This window comes from Oryx dammah, unplaced genomic scaffold (assembly GCF_014754425.2).
Source record: "Oryx dammah isolate SB20612 unplaced genomic scaffold, SCBI_Odam_1.1 HiC_scaffold_24, whole genome shotgun sequence".
NCBI classification, from domain to species: domain Eukaryota; kingdom Metazoa; phylum Chordata; class Mammalia; order Artiodactyla; family Bovidae; genus Oryx; species Oryx dammah.
The window spans coordinates 34,283,440-34,299,859 of NW_024070208.1; the positions used below are offsets into that span (position 1 = coordinate 34,283,440).

Genomic DNA, 16,420 nt, shown 5'->3' on the forward strand with positions numbered 1-16,420 from the left:
CATCTCCAGGGAGAGGTCTCAGCTGAGGGACAATTTGAACTGAACCCCTACACCTCTGACACGTAACACTACAGTCCCATTGCCTGCATCCCGGGATGGCTGTAAACACAGTGCTTGACACAGACTAAGTGGCTGGTGAATGAGCGGGCGGCTTACGGTGATGACAACAGGGTACAGAAGTGGTCCTAAGTCAATGTTTTCCCCTCTGGGTCTCATTTCCCCTATTCATCATTTACTGTCAGGATGTTTCCCAGACTTTAGACAATTCTACAAAGCTGCAGTCATCAAAACAGCATGGTATTGGCACAAAAACAGACATAAGATCAATGGAACAGACTAGAGAGCCCAGAAATAAACCCACACACCTATGGTCAAATAATCTTTGACAAAAGAGGCAAAAATATACAACAGAGAAAAGTCTTTTCAGCAAGTGGTGTTAGGACAGCTGGATGGCCGCATGTAAAAGTTAGAACACACCCTTTTACCATACGCACAAATAGACTCAAGATGGCTTAAAGACTTAAATGTAAGACATGACACCATAAAACTCCTAGAAGACAGAACAGGAAAAACATTCTCTGACATAAATTGTACCAATGTTTTCTTAGGTCAGTCTCCCAAGGCAACAGAAATAAAAACAAAAATAAACAAATAGGACCTAATCAAACTTAACAACCTTTCACACGTATAAGAAACCATAAGCAAAACAAAAAGACAACCTACAGAAATGGAAGAAAATATTTGCAAGTGATGTGACTGACGAGGGCTTAATTTCCAAAATATATAAACAGTTCATACAAGTCAACAACAACAATAAAACTTTAAAAATGGGCAGGAGAGCTAAATAGACATTTCTCCAAAGAATACAGATGGCCAATAGGCATCAGAAAAGATGATCAACATCACTAATTAGTAGAGAAATACAAATAAAAACTGCAATGACATATCACCTCATACCACTCAGAATGGCCGTCAATAAAAAGTCTGTAAATAACAAGTGTTGAAGAGAGTGTGGAGAAAGGAGAGCCCTCCTACATGGATGGTGGGAATGTAAGTTGGTGCAATCACTATGGGAAATGACATGGGGTTCCTCAGAAAAGTAAAAACAATTAGCATATGATCCTGCAATCCCACTCCTGGGCACATATCTGGAGAAAACCCTAATTTAGAAAGATAGGTGCACCCCTATGTTCATAGCAGCACTGTTCACAACAGCCAAGACATGGAAGCAACCTAAATGCCCAGTGACAGAGGAATGGATAAAGAAGATGTGGTGCATATATGCAATGGAATATTTCTCAGCCATAAAAAGAAGAAAGAACGCCATTTGAAGCGCCGTGGATGGACCTGGAGATATCACACTGAGAGCCAAGTCACCAGTCAGGCTTTCTTGGAGTGAGCTGGACCACGTCTTCTGAGCATCACAAAGTGCCGCCCACCCCGCACCCCTCGACCCCAATCTCAGTCTCTGCAGGGTCACGCCCACAGTGTGAAGCCATCACCAGCTGCTGTTGCTGCATTTCCCGTTTCAGAAGACATTTCAGTTTTTCTGATTAGCCTATACCTGGAAATCCAAAAGAGGTTTTGTCTTTGCTTTCAAGGCACCATGATTTGAGATGCTTCCAACACAGTGAAACCCGAGGCAGGGGGACCCGCTCCTCGTCCCCTGGGCAGGGGCGACTTGGCCCATGGGTACAGAGCTGCCCAGCACCCTTTTAGGCCCAGGTCCCAGCAAGCACAATGGGCATTTAGAATGAGAGACACAGGAGGGTCGGTGCAGGGGAGAGGGGAGAAGCTGTGGGTGGGACCCCACGTCCACCTCCTTCCCCCTCCCGATGTCTCCCCATGACTGCTTGCCCTCAGTGGTCACATGAATGTGCTCCAGGCTGGGCCCCAGCTTCTATCCCACTAGGGTCTGGTTCAGAGTGAACACAAAGTTCCAGGTTCAAACCAGTATTGAGGGATTCTAGAAGGCAACAGCAAACAGAGCATGAAACCAAGCGGGCCCTCCTGTGCTCTAGGCCACACGACTCGGTGGCACAGCCTTGAAGCTGCCCGAGCCCAGGACATTGTCACAGAAGCTACTCGCTGGGCAAGGCCAAGGCAGGCTTGTCAACGCTGGGCCTGGGGCTGAGGCAGGGCTGGGGCCCCATGTTAGGAGAAATCACAGCCCTGCGCAAGCTGGAATCTCAGCTTCAGCCCCGGGGGCCGAGGGGAGCGAGGCTGGGCTCACAGATGTCCTGGGAAGGAATGTAAGCCCAGGGCCTTCAAAGGAACCACAAGAAAGAAGAAATTCTCCCTCTGATCTGGGCCCTGAGGAGCAGATCAGATCAGAGTAGATAGACCACACCTGGGGAGGAGCAGCCACTCCAGGGCTATGCACCGAAGGCCCCCTCCCCCCGGGGTGGGCACCCCACCCACACGCAGGACGCTCGGGAGGGACCGTGGGCTTTGGGGAACCTCCAGGGTCCAGCTGGCTTGGTCACCATCTCCCAGCTCCGCCTGCTCCCCAGCTTCTTCTGCCCCCAGAAAAGCAAATGGAAAGCAGCCATACCACCAAACAGCTTTTCTCCCCTACCAGCTTTAGCGCGTCTTTCCCAAGAAGGCTGGGCTTCCTTGCTGGCTCAGATGGTAATGAGTCTGCCTGCAGTGCATGAAACGTGGGTTCGATTCCTGGGTTGGGAAGATCCCCTGGAGAAGGAAATGGCAACCCACTCCAGTATCCTTGTCAGGAAAATTCCATGGATGGAGGAGCCTGGTGGGCTACAGTCCATGGGGTCTCAAAAAGTCAGACACAACTGAGCAACTTCATTCATTCATTCTCAGAAGGCTTGTCCACTGCTCCCATTGCTCGGGGTCACGGTGCTGAGGTCTGAGCTGGCGGGTGTGGGCCTCAGGGATACTGGGGCCCCCAGTACCCCATGGTGTCCCGAGGCCTGAAGCTCAGGGAGGCCTGTGGAGCCCCGCTGCTCACTCACTTGGCTGCGGTCCTGCGGGGCCGCCCAGGTCCTCCCCGCTCACTGATGGACAGTACTGGGCACGGGCCCTGTGGCTGCAGCCAGACGTCCCGGCCTCCATCAGCTGGATTAGGAAGAGCCGTCTATGGCTATTAGCGTGGACTGAGTCCCACAAGGGGTGAGGCTGGAGCCGCTCCAGTCCCTGGCTCTCTGGGCATCTCCTGGTGGCCGGTTTTGCCCAGGCCCATCTCCATTCACGGAGTGGTATTAGACAGGTTTACCCATCAAGGGTGCTTCCCAGGTGGCGCTAGAACTGCCTGCAAATGTAGGAGATGTGTGTTCAATCCCTGAGTTGGGAAGATGCCCTGGAGAAGGAAATGGCAACCCAGCCCAGTATTTTTGCTTGGAGAATTCCACTGACAGCCTGGTGGGTACAGAGCCTGGCGGGTACAGTCCCTGGGGTTGCAACGAGCAGCACACAGACTGAAGCAACTTAGCATGCACACACACCTGGCAAGGACTGGTAGAACCCCAGCCCCTACACAGCAGGGGCGCATGCATGCACCCTGAGCCGCCTGCTGACACCCACTTCCTAGCCGCTGTCACCCTGGCCTGTCACCTTACTGTTCCCGCCACCCCCGCAGGTCCGGCCCCTGCCACCAACCAAAGCAGTGGCCTCTCACGGCTGAGCTCTCCCTTTAAGCTCTGGGTGTTTCCCTGGGAAGCGGGCCCAGGGTCTCCCAGCCCACGGGGGTCGGCCGCTCACTGCTGTCTCTCTATACGTCTGGTCTCTGCATCCTGCCGGGGGCCGCACGTCTCATGCTGGCCCCGAGGAGCTCCCAACTGCAGGGCCTGCACACCTCCCCCGACCTGGGGCTGGGACACTCTGGTCTCCTTGCAGCCCCCATCCCACCCCTCACACACACCTCCTCCTGGAGGGAACAAGGCCCCCAAATCACAGCTCTGCCTTTCTCTTCTTCTGCCTCTAAAGAACCCCATGTTACCATGGGAAGCAGAGAAATCACCCCAAGCCCCACTGGCCCAGATGAACAGGTAGCTGTGACTTGTTTACTGAAAAGAACGCACAACCTAAAAGTATCAAGTTGGGTTTTATTCCCAGAGCTCACTGAGGACTGTAGCCCTGGAGCCGGCCTCTCAGGTCCTCTGAGAAACTGCTCGGGGGAAGGAAGGGAGGAGTCAGGATATGCAGGTGTGTTTGCTGGGGAGGGAAAAAAAACAACAACCCCAAAACACGTACTGAAACAACAAATGATGACCACTGGTCTAAAATAACTGCTGTGCTTAGTCACCCAGTCATGTCTTCGCGACCCCTTGGACTGTAGCCCGCCAGGCTCCTCTGTCCATGGGATTCTCCAGGCAAGAATACTGGAGTGGGTTGCCATGCCCTTCTCCAGGGGATTGTCCCAGCCCAGGGATCAAACCCAAGATTCTCGCATCCAGGTGGATTCTTTACCGCTGAGCCTAAATAACAGATACCTGAAGTTAACGATTTCAGTTCTTTTGTGTACAGGCAAGAGGCAAGAGGTCTGGGCGTGTTCAAATTACTCCTTCAATCTGCATCTTAACTGTCCAGGGCCAATGTCCTGTCTTTCTGCATCCTGAATCCCCTCCAGGTGCACCACCAGGGCAGCTGCAGTGGCTGACGGTTCCCGGGAAGCAACACTCCTCATTCACTGGAATGACAGGCCACGGTTTTTTGTCTGAAGACTCTTTCCATTTTGCTTGCAGACTGTTTCCACGTCTTATTACACTGGTAATACATGTACAAATAATGATATCTTCCACCTGTTGAGGACCCCGCTGTGACAGCTTTAGATATTTTCTGATTCTTACAATATTCTTTCTGGAGAGTTACAAATAGTCACCATTTTGCACAGAAGTAGTTTTTAAAAAAAAAAACCTCAAGGTGGATTTCTGACACAGGTTGCAACTCGGATGGAACTTGAGGACATTAAGCCCAGTGAAACAAACCAGCCACGAAGGGATAAACATTGTATGCTTCCACCTGTGTGCATCCTCACGGTCAGAGACAGGGAGAACGGTGCTCACCAAGGGGCTGGACGGCCGTGGGCAGGGGGGAGAGTGTTTAATGGGGGCAGAAACTCATTTTGGAAGGAGAAACACTTCCCTCCATCTGGGGATGGAGGGTGGTGACGGCTGCACAACCATGTGAAAGGCCGAATACTGGCGAGTGGTGCATTAAGGGGGCTGAGACGGTCAATTCTATGCTCTGTTTTGCCGCAGTTAAGAAAAGACGCAGAGAAGTGGGGTCATGGGCTCAGGTGCCAGAACAAGGCCACAGCAGGGCCTGGCACCCCAGCCCAGCTGAGTGAAGCCCCCGCCAGCCCCTGTTCACAGGGCAGGCAGGGCTGGGGTGGGGGCTGGTGGGACACAGGCCACGGCCGGGCCAGAGTGAAACTCAAGGACCTGCCCGCGGCTGGGCTCTGTGCCTCCCAGGAACTGGACTCTCCACACCCTTGGTGACCCTGCACATTCCCATTGGCCTGCAAAGGCTGGGACCAGGAATGAAGGGGTCCCCAGGCCAGGTCAGGGTGGACCCCCGGCAGCCTCGTGGGTGGGGAGTGGTTAGGGTCAGTGACGTGCCCAAGCTCACCCAGCGGTTGGTGGCAGGGCTCATTGGAATCTGGCCTCGGTGTCCAGCTTCATCAAGCCACAGCTGTCCTCCATGCTCAGAGCCAGGAGACCAGGGATGAAGTGGAGATTCTCCTTTTTCACGTCCGTGCACTTGCACAGTAAGAGGTGAACAGTCCTGTGTTTGGAGCAGGGCCAAGATGGACCAGGGACTGCCTGCAGGCCTCTCTTACTCCCTGGGGCAGCCTCCTCAGATCTCTGGGCTGAAACGGCTGGACCCATCTCTGTGGTCCTTCCAGCTCTAGCCTGAGGCTGTAGGATGAAGCCAAGAGCCCGTGCCTTCAGCCCACACAAATGCGGCCAGAAATTGGGATCCCTACTCCCCATCTTGCAGTGTGGAGGACTCTGTGGTTACTTCCACAGCTGGGGGATCGTGGCTATGAGATTGGAATCCAAAGTTCACATCCCAGCTCCACCACTACTGGCTGAAAACTTTTCCCCATGTTTTCTACCACTTCCTACCATTCACTGACTGTAAGACTGGTGTTTACTGTCTTGAATCTCCATTTCCCTCTCTGTAAGAGGAAGATCGTAATTCTGCTCGTAGGACAGACCTGAAGTCAAATGAGAAAACAGATGTAAATGTGCTGAAGAAGACATGAGCTGCTTTCAAATGTCACATGTGGGTCCCCAAGCGAAGAATCTTGCTTTGAGCATATTCATCACGTCTGACAGAAATGTCCGGCACACAAGGTCTAGCAGTTAAGTATTGGGAGTAAAAAGAAAAACAAGCCTTGAATATTCAGCTAAATATCATTAACTTCAAAGATGTTTGTTCCTTGGTTGGACAATTCATTATTCTGATAATGCTGCTGTTACTTAAGATTTCTTTCAAGTGCATCTTTCAGAGTTGCCTCCAAAGCGGGCATATCCTTGGTTGGGTAACTCTACTCACTGGGTTCAATTTTGGAGAAAAACCAACATTTATACACGTGGAGCTACAGACTGTGCCCAGGGCTTCCCTGCTGGCTCAAACAGACCCAGGTTCGATCCCTGGGTTGGGAAAGAGCCCCTGGAGGAGGGCATGGCAACTTACTCCAGTATTCTTGCCTGGAGAATTCCATGGACAGAGGATCCTGGTGGGCTACAGTCCACAGGGTTGCAAAGGGTTAGACACGACTTAACAACTAAACAGCAGCACCATATAACTCTAGAACTATACGTTGAAGGAAAGAAGGCAGGCCTGACACAGGAAACAGCGTCTTTTCAGAGCCAGGCCTCTGGGAGGAATTAGATTCCTGATTAGGTTTCAAGGGAGACGGCTCTTACCTGATACACCGGGGGGACGCGGGGGACATGTGCCAGGCATGGGCCACCTGCCTCCCTTCACCTGCAATTAAAGGATCACCAGCCTTTTCTCAGATCTTTTATTGACTGTAAATAGTCCACCCCAGGGAGGAGATGCCTCTGCAGGGCCCTGCTGGCTATGCTCAACCCCAAACAAAACAGAGAGAACACAGCTCTTTCTGTCTCAAACAGGAATAGTTAATGCTGTTAGAAATTAAGATAAAAAGAAATCCTCCATTTTTACAGATGAATCATTGAAACCTGGCTCGGAAGACCACCCATGGCTCCAGAGAAAGTGTTTTGCTGGTTAAGTTTTTAACATTTGAGGCTCTTGGAGAGGATGATTTGAAAGCAGCCATAAATCACACCACTTCAAAGGCAACTGTGGTTTGTGAAAGGACCCGCTGCCTGCCGGAATCCGGAGGGCAGAAAGAAAGCTTTGACCTTCCTCTGCTGACTCTGCATAATGACCGCTTTTGAATCTTGAAATGTCTTAGAAATTATAGAAGATTTTGGAAATTCTCAGACTGCCATTTAGTTTCAAGATAACCAAATGGTACATTTAAGCTATATTTTAATACCTGATCAGGTGCCAAATATATATTTTTAAATGACAGCTGCTCAAGTTGAAATGGAACAAAGAGACAAGTTCAGAAGGACAAGTAGGCAACTGCCAACCGACCTTCATCATGGTGGTCATCACGCATGTGTACCGTTTAAGTGACGGCAGAGTCCTTCGGGCCCCCTGTGGGACCCTGCTTGGATCTGAGCTGCCTTCCTTAGAGAGCTGGAGGCACCTCCAGCCTCCAGCCCCCAGCCTCAGTCTGTATGGACACTGGGAAAGAGGAAAGAAGGTGATGAGTGTGCTTCCCTTATGGGGTCCATAGGGACACTGAACAGTGAGCTGAGAGAACATGGTGACGCTTTAAATAACCTATTTTTGGAAAGTGAAAGTCGCTCAGTTATGTCTGACTCTTTGTGACCCCATGGACTATACAGTCCATGGAATTCTCCAGGCCAGAGTACTGGAGTGGGTAGCCTGTCCCTTCTCCAGGGGATCTTCCCAACCCAGGGATCAAACCCAGGTCTCCTGCATTGCAGGCGTATTCTTTACCAGCTGAGCCGTAAGGGAAACCCAAGAATACTGGAGTGGGTAGCCTATCCCTTCTCCAGGGGATCTTCCCGACCTAGGAATTGAACCAGGGTCTCCTGCATTGCAGGCAGATTCTTTACCAACTGAGCTATCAGGGAAGCTCTCTTTTTGGAAAAGAACCTGAAAAAGAATAAATACATGTATAACTGAATCACCTTGCTGCATCCCTGAAACTAACACAACATTGGAAATCAACTCTAAGATAAAAATTAAATTCAAAAAATGAATAATCCATGTTTTGCTCAGGAAGTCTAAAGTCCTCTCAAAATCTAGGAACAGCTTTCAAAGCTTTACTGAGGGGAGGAAGAGGGGGCTGAGAAAGGAGAAGGGAAGGAACCAAGAGGAAAGAGGCTCTGAGGTGACCACTGCTGCCCCAGGGGAGCCCCTCTTTCCCCCAGCCCCACTGACCTCCAAAGAGGATGAATGGAGAATTTCTTCTTCAGACCTTCTCACTTGGTGTCACAAAACGAAGGACCAAAAAAAAAGAGATCATGATAAAATCATACTAAAGCCTCTCAGATAACTTAGAACATTTTTTAGTAGCTTTTCCCGCCTCATGCCTGAGAGATGTAACCAGGTCACTGGGGAGGATTCTAAGTCCTCAGAGGTCAGAGGTCCGGAGAGGGGTCGTGGGGAGGACACAGTCTTAGTGAGACCCTCCATGGGGAGCAGGAGGGGAACACAGCTGCATTCACACCATCCATCATTTTCTCACCAGATGTGTCGACAGGAATACAAGGTAACAATTTTATTCACAAATTAAAAAAAAGGTCTTACAAAACTAGTTGCGTAAGAAAACCAACATTTACAAATTCATAAATTCCAGTATGCAAAATAGTCAAGATGAGGTCTAAATGGATGTAAGCCAACTGCCTTAAAGCAATGATGGGATTTTTTCCTTTTTTTTTTTTTTTTCTTTTTTTTTTTATTAGCACAGACAACAGTGCTTGACCTAAGTAACAGCAACATGAACACTTTATCTAAAGTAGAAAAATCTATATTTGAAAAATATATTCCATATACACAAAATCAGAAAATCCATGCCTTTCTGTGGTTGCTGTCCAATCCTCATCTCATCCTTGTTGGTGAGTTTCTGTGGTGCAGAAAGTAGCAAGGATTCACACGCCCAGTCCTGTTATCACCTGATGCTGATTTCCTGGCATGCCAGCAGCTGATTTTATCTGAGTGCTGCCAATATTCCAATGATATGAGATGCCAGCTGGACTGTCCTTTCCAGTGTTTACAAAGAGCACAGGATATAACATCATTGTCTGTTCCCATAGTATGTGATAGGACAATGTCTTCATCTTGATTAAAATAACCCAGGATTTTTTCAAATGTTGTATCAAATAAAATCCATTTGTAACCCTAATTTTCCCTACTGGGCTTCCCTGGTGGCTCAGCCGTAAAGAATCTGTCTGCAAATGCAGAAGATGCAAGTTCAATCCTTGGGCTGGGAAGATCCCCTGGAGCAGGAAATAGCAACCCACTCCAGTATTCTTGCCTGGAGAATCCCCATGGATCGAGAAGCCTCGTGGACTATAGCCCATGGGGTCACAAGGAGTCAGACACGACTTAGCAACTAAACAACAACAACAATAATATCTCTATTTTTCAAAAGTGATGTTTCCAGATTTGGAGCCAGAGCCTTTTTTCCATCAATCTTAGCTTTCTCCTCCAAGTGTTTGCCTTTGACATTAATGAGGGCTCTACACATGGAAGATATACTCTGGTTAGAAAAAAGGAACGCAGCCCTGGTCTACCCTGTTGTAACAAAAGTGATTGGATTGCAGACTACAGCATATGTGACTTGAGCTGAAATCTGCATTTTCCTGACCCTCTTGTGCTCAAATTCTAAGTACTTTGCATGAGTTTCCTAAAGGCACATCTCAGAAGAGCTGGTGCATGCCAGAGCTTAAGAATCATTGGTTTAGACTAAAAAAAAACGGAAGAGAAAAAAACAAAGTCAGTTAACTCTGGCTGGGCACCAGGTAGACGGGAAAGGCTATGCGTTACCGTGAGACGCTATTTCAGTCCAAGGAACGGAGGTCACACATACAACACACCGAACCCAGGTGAGCTTGCGTCTTTGCAGGGAGCCTGAGCTGTGGATGGAGGAAGATGAGGGGGCACCTTGTGAGAGCTCATGAATGCAAGAGAGAAAAGCACCGGGTAATACGAGAGACGTAACAGTGTCCTGGGAAAGGCAGAGTTCTAATGCTCACTCCAAACTTCTTTTTTTTTTTGGCCATATCATGTGGCTTGTGGGATGTTAGTTCCCTGACCAGGGAATGAACCCAGACCCTTGGCGGTAAAAGTGCTGAATCCTAACCACTGGACCGCCGGCAACTGCCTCCAGTGCTCACATGGAAGGTCAGGAGAAGATGCTGATTTCGGAGGAGCAACTCGGAAACAAAATATGTGAGCATTCTGTAACGCATGGATGTTTGAAGGTTTATGTCTTTTTTAAGGGCAAATGGAACAAAGCTAATAGACATCACTTAAAAGGCAACAGCCAGGACTGATTAGGAACATGGTAGGAAAAGAAAGAAATCTTGCTCAAATAAATCCTCTCCAGCGTGCAGAGATGAAGAGCTAAGGAGCCGTCCCCTGGTTCATGACTGAGCTGGGTTTCTGTCTTAGCTGCAGAGCAAATTCTAGTACGTCAAAACCAAGGTGGCGGGGGTGGATCGCCTTCGTAGAAGCACTGCACTCTTCAGTTCAGTGTCGCTGGGCTGCAGTGGAAACTGCTGTGCTGACCAAGCTTAGGAGATTGGAGGGAGCCCTGTAACGTGCTGATCAGATGACACGACAGCGGTTACAATCTGTCCACCTCGCTGTGCTTGTTCTCCTGGTCCTTATACACAGAGTCGTCTCCTAAGACTACTCACCTGGCATCGTGTTTCAGGAGCATGGACATACCATGTGCTGGCATTTCTAGAGCCTTTATTATAAAACACGATGCAAACAGAAGATTATTATAAATACCGCTTTTCTACAGAACAGAAAATCTGGATCTTTTGAGCTCAGTCCCAGGGACAGGAGTAACAAATGCTTCCATATCAGTGGATTTTTGAGGAAATCTGCTAATCTAGGATGAGGATTAAGGAGCTTTTAACTCGGGGGGGGGGTTGGGTAGCCCTTTCCCAACCACGTTCGCTAACTCAGGCCCCTCCTGTCACTAACTCAGCTGGGGTTGATGAGACAGTGGCTGATGGAGAAGTGTCGATTCTGTAAGATTTGATCTCTTCTGATTCCCAGGCCACCATCTGAAGAGCCAAGACTCAGGCAGGCCGTGGGAGGTCCATTCTAACCTCCCACGCTGATTATTCAGATGATGAAAAGGTGACCTCCAGTACATAGAAACACTCACCTGTGAACCCATCCTACGTAAAAACTAGGTAACCAATCTGACATTGACTTTTAGTAGGAGATGCGAAATTATTTCCAGAGAGTGTGAATGAAAAGTTATACTCTGGGCCTTCAGTCTCGTCAAACCACCACATCCACCATGAAAAGAAGCGTGACTGTTTCTGCTTCTCGTTTACCCCAAAGCTCGGAGGCTGCAAACCTGGCCCACTGTGTGTCTGAAGTTGGCCTCCCGCTCAGACGCTCCTCGCGCGGAAAAGATGCAAAGCTTGGAGGCTCCATTCCTCGAGGTTTTGGCTCATGGCGGGCCTGGCTCAGAAGCTTTACATGACATCAGGTCAGTTCAGATTCACTTTTTTCCCCAGAAGCCATGAGAAGTCCAGACGGCAGCGAGTCCACACGCAAGCTCTGCTGGACACTTCACTGAAGAAAGAAGCAAGTCCTTTCGTCCCCCTGAAATGGTGACACAAAGAGAGCGCTGAACACAGCACCTTAGGAACCGGAGCCCTACACTGTGACCGTGAAGGTGGACGGTGCTTCACTTTTCCTAACGGTGCGTGTGAATTTAATGACGCGTGAACAGGAAGACCCTGTTACGGCATCCTAATATCAGGCACCCACGTACTCTGGGAATGAAAATAAAGAATTCCTAACAACCCACTCACTCTATCTGGGCAAACAGCCCTTAGATGAAAATGAACCCCAAGAAACTATATCAATGGACAGTTCTGCTGCTGATTTTCAACCTGTCAAACATTTCAAGCCTGGTTCTGTGTCGCACTTCTTTAAAGCAACTATGGGCAAAGATTTTAGGATTCTTTATTCTTTCAAAGAACAAAGATGGCTAATGATTAGTGCCATTCTTGGTCTTTGAATTTAAAACTTCTGTGATGCCACTGGAGAAAGCTTAGAAAGAGTTTGGGAAGGAGACTTCTCTCATAAATGACCTCCCTGGAACACTCATACATGTCACAGGGCAAACATCATTGGCAGGGAGCAGCCTTTAGGTGTGACCCTTGTCACAAAAGGGCAGTGACCTCACTTTGGGAGGGGCTGAGGTCTGGCCACTGCATATTATCATATGTGCGTGAAACCCTCATTTCTGCAGTCACTTTTCATCAACTTACTACTAATTTGGCCTTGATGACATATCAGATACATCTACAGTAAATTTTTTTCATAAGTCTAAGCAGATTATCTCAAAATAGAAATTTCTGAGGTTCTCTCAATAATAAGATAGTTTTGTCAAATATGTTGGTCAACTGATATGATAATACCAACCATGTAAATGCTACTATGGAAGGCAAATTATACTTAGTTGGCCAATAAAAAGAGAAAAAAAAAAGAGGATTTAATAGATTGAGAAACTAGAACCCAGGTCATCTCATCTCTTTTCTACCATTCCTCCCACATCTCAGGCTGACATTTAAAATGTTTGTTAAAAAATACCACCCACAAAAGCTTTTCCTATAATTGAACAAGCTATTTCATTCCCCAAACGTCTTTGCAAGTGATGTCTCAACATCTTAGTCCTCTTCCCTTCTGGAGAGGTGTGTTGAGGGAAAGTTTGACTAAATTTGAGTCACACAGACTAAGGAAGCTGCTCACTCCTACTTGCTTTATCCTGAACCGTAACTACATGGAGAAAGAGACAGCAACCCACTCCAGGATTCTTGCCTGGAGAATCCCATGGATAGAAGAGCCTGGTGAACTACAGTCCCGGGGTTGCAAGAGTCAGACACGACTGAGCGACTACACCGCCACCACCATAACTATCACTGTCAGACTCTGGGTGGCTTAAACCACCCACAAGCAGACTACTGCATAAAAATACATTTTGGGGAACAAATGCATCACAGGTTAGAAATCTGATATATATATATATAATTTCTTGCGTGCTTAGTTGTGTCCAACTGTTCGTGACTCCGTGGGCTGTGGCTGTCCAGGCTCCTCTGTCCATGGGATTCTCCAGGCAAGAATCCTGGAGTGGGTTGCCATTTCCTCTCCCAGGGGATCTTTCTAACTCAGGGATCAAACCCATGTCTCCTGCACTGGTTGGTGGATTCTTTACCACATGAACAGCCAACTGGGACATGCCAGGATGTACTTGGCAATAAATCAAATCAGGACACTGCACACCTTTAACTTATACAATGTTATATGTCAATTCTATCTCCATAAAGCTGGGGAAAAAAAGAATAAATAGAGGTTAAAATATAAATGAGTGTCTGGGTAGGAATTTAAAGTTTCATTGAAAATAAAATAGAAATAAATTATTTTCAAAGGGGTGGGGTTGTTAGTACCAAAAAAAAAAAAAGTAACTCCTGAAATTTAATGTAAACATACTCTCCTATAACACACAAGAAGGTATGAAGGATGTAAAGACCTTCTCCCCAGGGTCCCCCACATTTTCTGGGGTCAGAGCTTGGTTCTCTCTGGGTGTTCCTGAGTCAGTACTGCACCCATCCCAAGATTCACCATTGGGGGGGCCTCACCTGGGCAGGTGGCTGTGTGGTCAGGTGTGGAGCATCTCCTCGCCCCTGCTCCAGCTGGCTTCCAGCAGTGAGCACGACATGAGCCTGCACAAGCTCTGGCAGCGTGTCGCTGAGTCTCGACAAATCAGTAGTGTCTGTAAAGGTTTCTGGATGAGCTAGAACTGGCCCCGCTCCACCGACCAGACCCCGATGGCTGTCTGAGTCCAGGGAAGCCAAGCTTGTGCTCTCTGGGTCGAGAGAGTGACTGTCTTCTCCAGGGAGCTCAGGGCAGGAGTCACAGGAGGAGACGTCGTCACCACCTCCGGGATTCTGCATCAGAGGCCAGGCGTCTGAGAACTCACCACAGAGGGACCTTGACAGGGACCCGAAGAAAGTGGGTATGGCCTCCCCCGCTGGACCTGTGCTTCTGGACACATGTTTGAAAGTGTATAAGTACTCTATCGGGAGAAAAACCTCCTATAAAGCAACACTCCAGCTATGCTTTCAAGTTTTCTAGGTGAAAGAAACTCATTGGAAAAGACCCTGATGCTGGGAAAAACTGGGGGCAAGAGGAAAAGGGGACAACAGAGGATGAGATGGTTGGATGGCATCACCGACTCAATGGACATGAGTTTGAGTAAACTCCAGGAGACGGTGAAGGACAGAGAAGCTTGACGTGCGGCAGTCCATGGGGTCACAAAGAGTCAGACACGACTGAGCAACTGAACAACAACGTGAAATAAACAACATTTTATTAAGTCAGAATTCTCGTGCTTCCTTTTTTATAAACTTGCTTCAGTACAGTAAGTTAAATTACTCCATTTACTATAAAATTCAATGTCTATACCTACTTCTTCTAATCAACATGTGTGGGTTGCTCAGTCATGTCCAATTCTTTGTGACCCTGAGGAGTGCAGCCTACCAGGATCTGCTGTCTATGGAATTCTCCAGGCAAGAATACTGGAGAGGGTTGCCATTTCCTTATATTTATACTTAATCCAACGTCTGAAATATGGAGTGTCCTAGTTCTTCACTGAGTTTGACTACTATTCTGAAATTCTCTGGGTATGTGGCATACTAAAATTAATTAGAGATGACAAACGTGTTACAAATCATGAATATAAGACAAAAATAAAATCAGCAGGATATACAGTATAAAGAATGTTGCATTGGCTCTAAGTAACCCTGAGAGACTTAATTCTTTCCAAAGTTCCCACTCTCTTAAATGTCTAGAATGTCATTAATACTACTAAGAAAGTGATGTTCCCATAGTTTTACATGAAATGAAAATAAGTAGGATGTATATTTGCACAAGGGAGTATGAAATTATATTGATTAAAAACACAACTTTGGGACTTCCCTGGTGGTCTACTGGCTAGAGCTCCGAGCTCCCAATGCCGGGGGCCCGGGTTTGATCCCTGACCAGGGAATCAGATCCCATGTGCTGCAACGAAGATCCAGCGCTGCCAAGCAATTAAACAAAGAAATATTTTAGAAAGACCCACCCACTTACCTGTCCTGAAGGGTGGCCTTGCAGTGCCCTTGACAACCAGGAGTGTCCCGGCCGATGCCGCAGGTCCCACCACAGCAGCGGGACGGGACGAGGTGGACGGGCCCTGGGAAAGTAGGAGGGAGGGCTTGTTACATGGCTTTAACACTGCACCTGAACATTTAGCTGTTCCCCTTTGAGTGATTTCTGAGGAGGATGGGCCATGAGGTTTAATTTTTTTCTCTTTTCTCTTAAAAAATGACGAACCACTTCTATGAAGGACCTGGAGATGCGCAGCCGGAGGGTGGTCCCCAGGGGCTGGAGGTGGGAAGATTGGGGGTTTCCTGTGTGGGGTCAGGACAGCATTCTGGGTATGCTGGTGGTGAATGTGCTTAATGTCCCTGAACTGCTCACTGGGAAATGGTTAAAACGGTAAACTTAATGTGATGTCAATTTCACTGCAATGAAAACAATACTGAAAAGGCACGAAGAGAGGGGAAATGAAATGAGTCTTTCACACATGGCTGACGAGGGCAGGAAGGACAGTGTTTCTGCGAGCAGGCAGGGCGATGCTGGGCAGAACGCGAATGTCCACAGTCTCTAACTCAACACACGTTCACACTTTGTTTTTCACTGCTAGGAACGTAGCTTAAGAAATGACTTCGTGCATACAGCTTTACTAACTACTCTGTTCACTGAAGCAATATGTATATTATTTTTGGTTATGAAGACAATACACGTTCATTGAAGACAAACTTTAAAAACAGAGAGACTAGATCAGAAATTGAAAAATAAATCTTTCCCAATTCTATACACTGCAAAACACTGTCCACATTTCTGAATAGCCTTCTAGACTCCTCTCTCTATACACACAGACATATGTAAATCTGATTTTATAAACCATAAACACAGTAAAGCATACTGACAAATGCCAAGATGCACACATATTAAATATACAGGAAAGGTTTGAGGAAATTATATTAATACACACACACATCCAAAGATTCCATGATGAATT

General features: G+C 47.8%; 1 long non-coding RNA gene across 1 annotated transcript; it reads right to left on the reverse strand.

The window, feature by feature from the left end:
• Nucleotides 1-8,795: 8,795 nt before the first annotated feature.
• Nucleotides 8,796-16,417, reverse strand: LOC120882951. The gene is made up of 3 exons (XR_005725620.1): nt 15,427-16,417; nt 13,935-14,340; nt 8,796-11,892 (listed from the first exon to the last, which is right to left on the reverse strand). It is a non-coding gene; the product is annotated as an uncharacterized LOC120882951 (long non-coding RNA).
• Between the last annotated feature and the right edge of the window lie 3 nt (nt 16,418-16,420).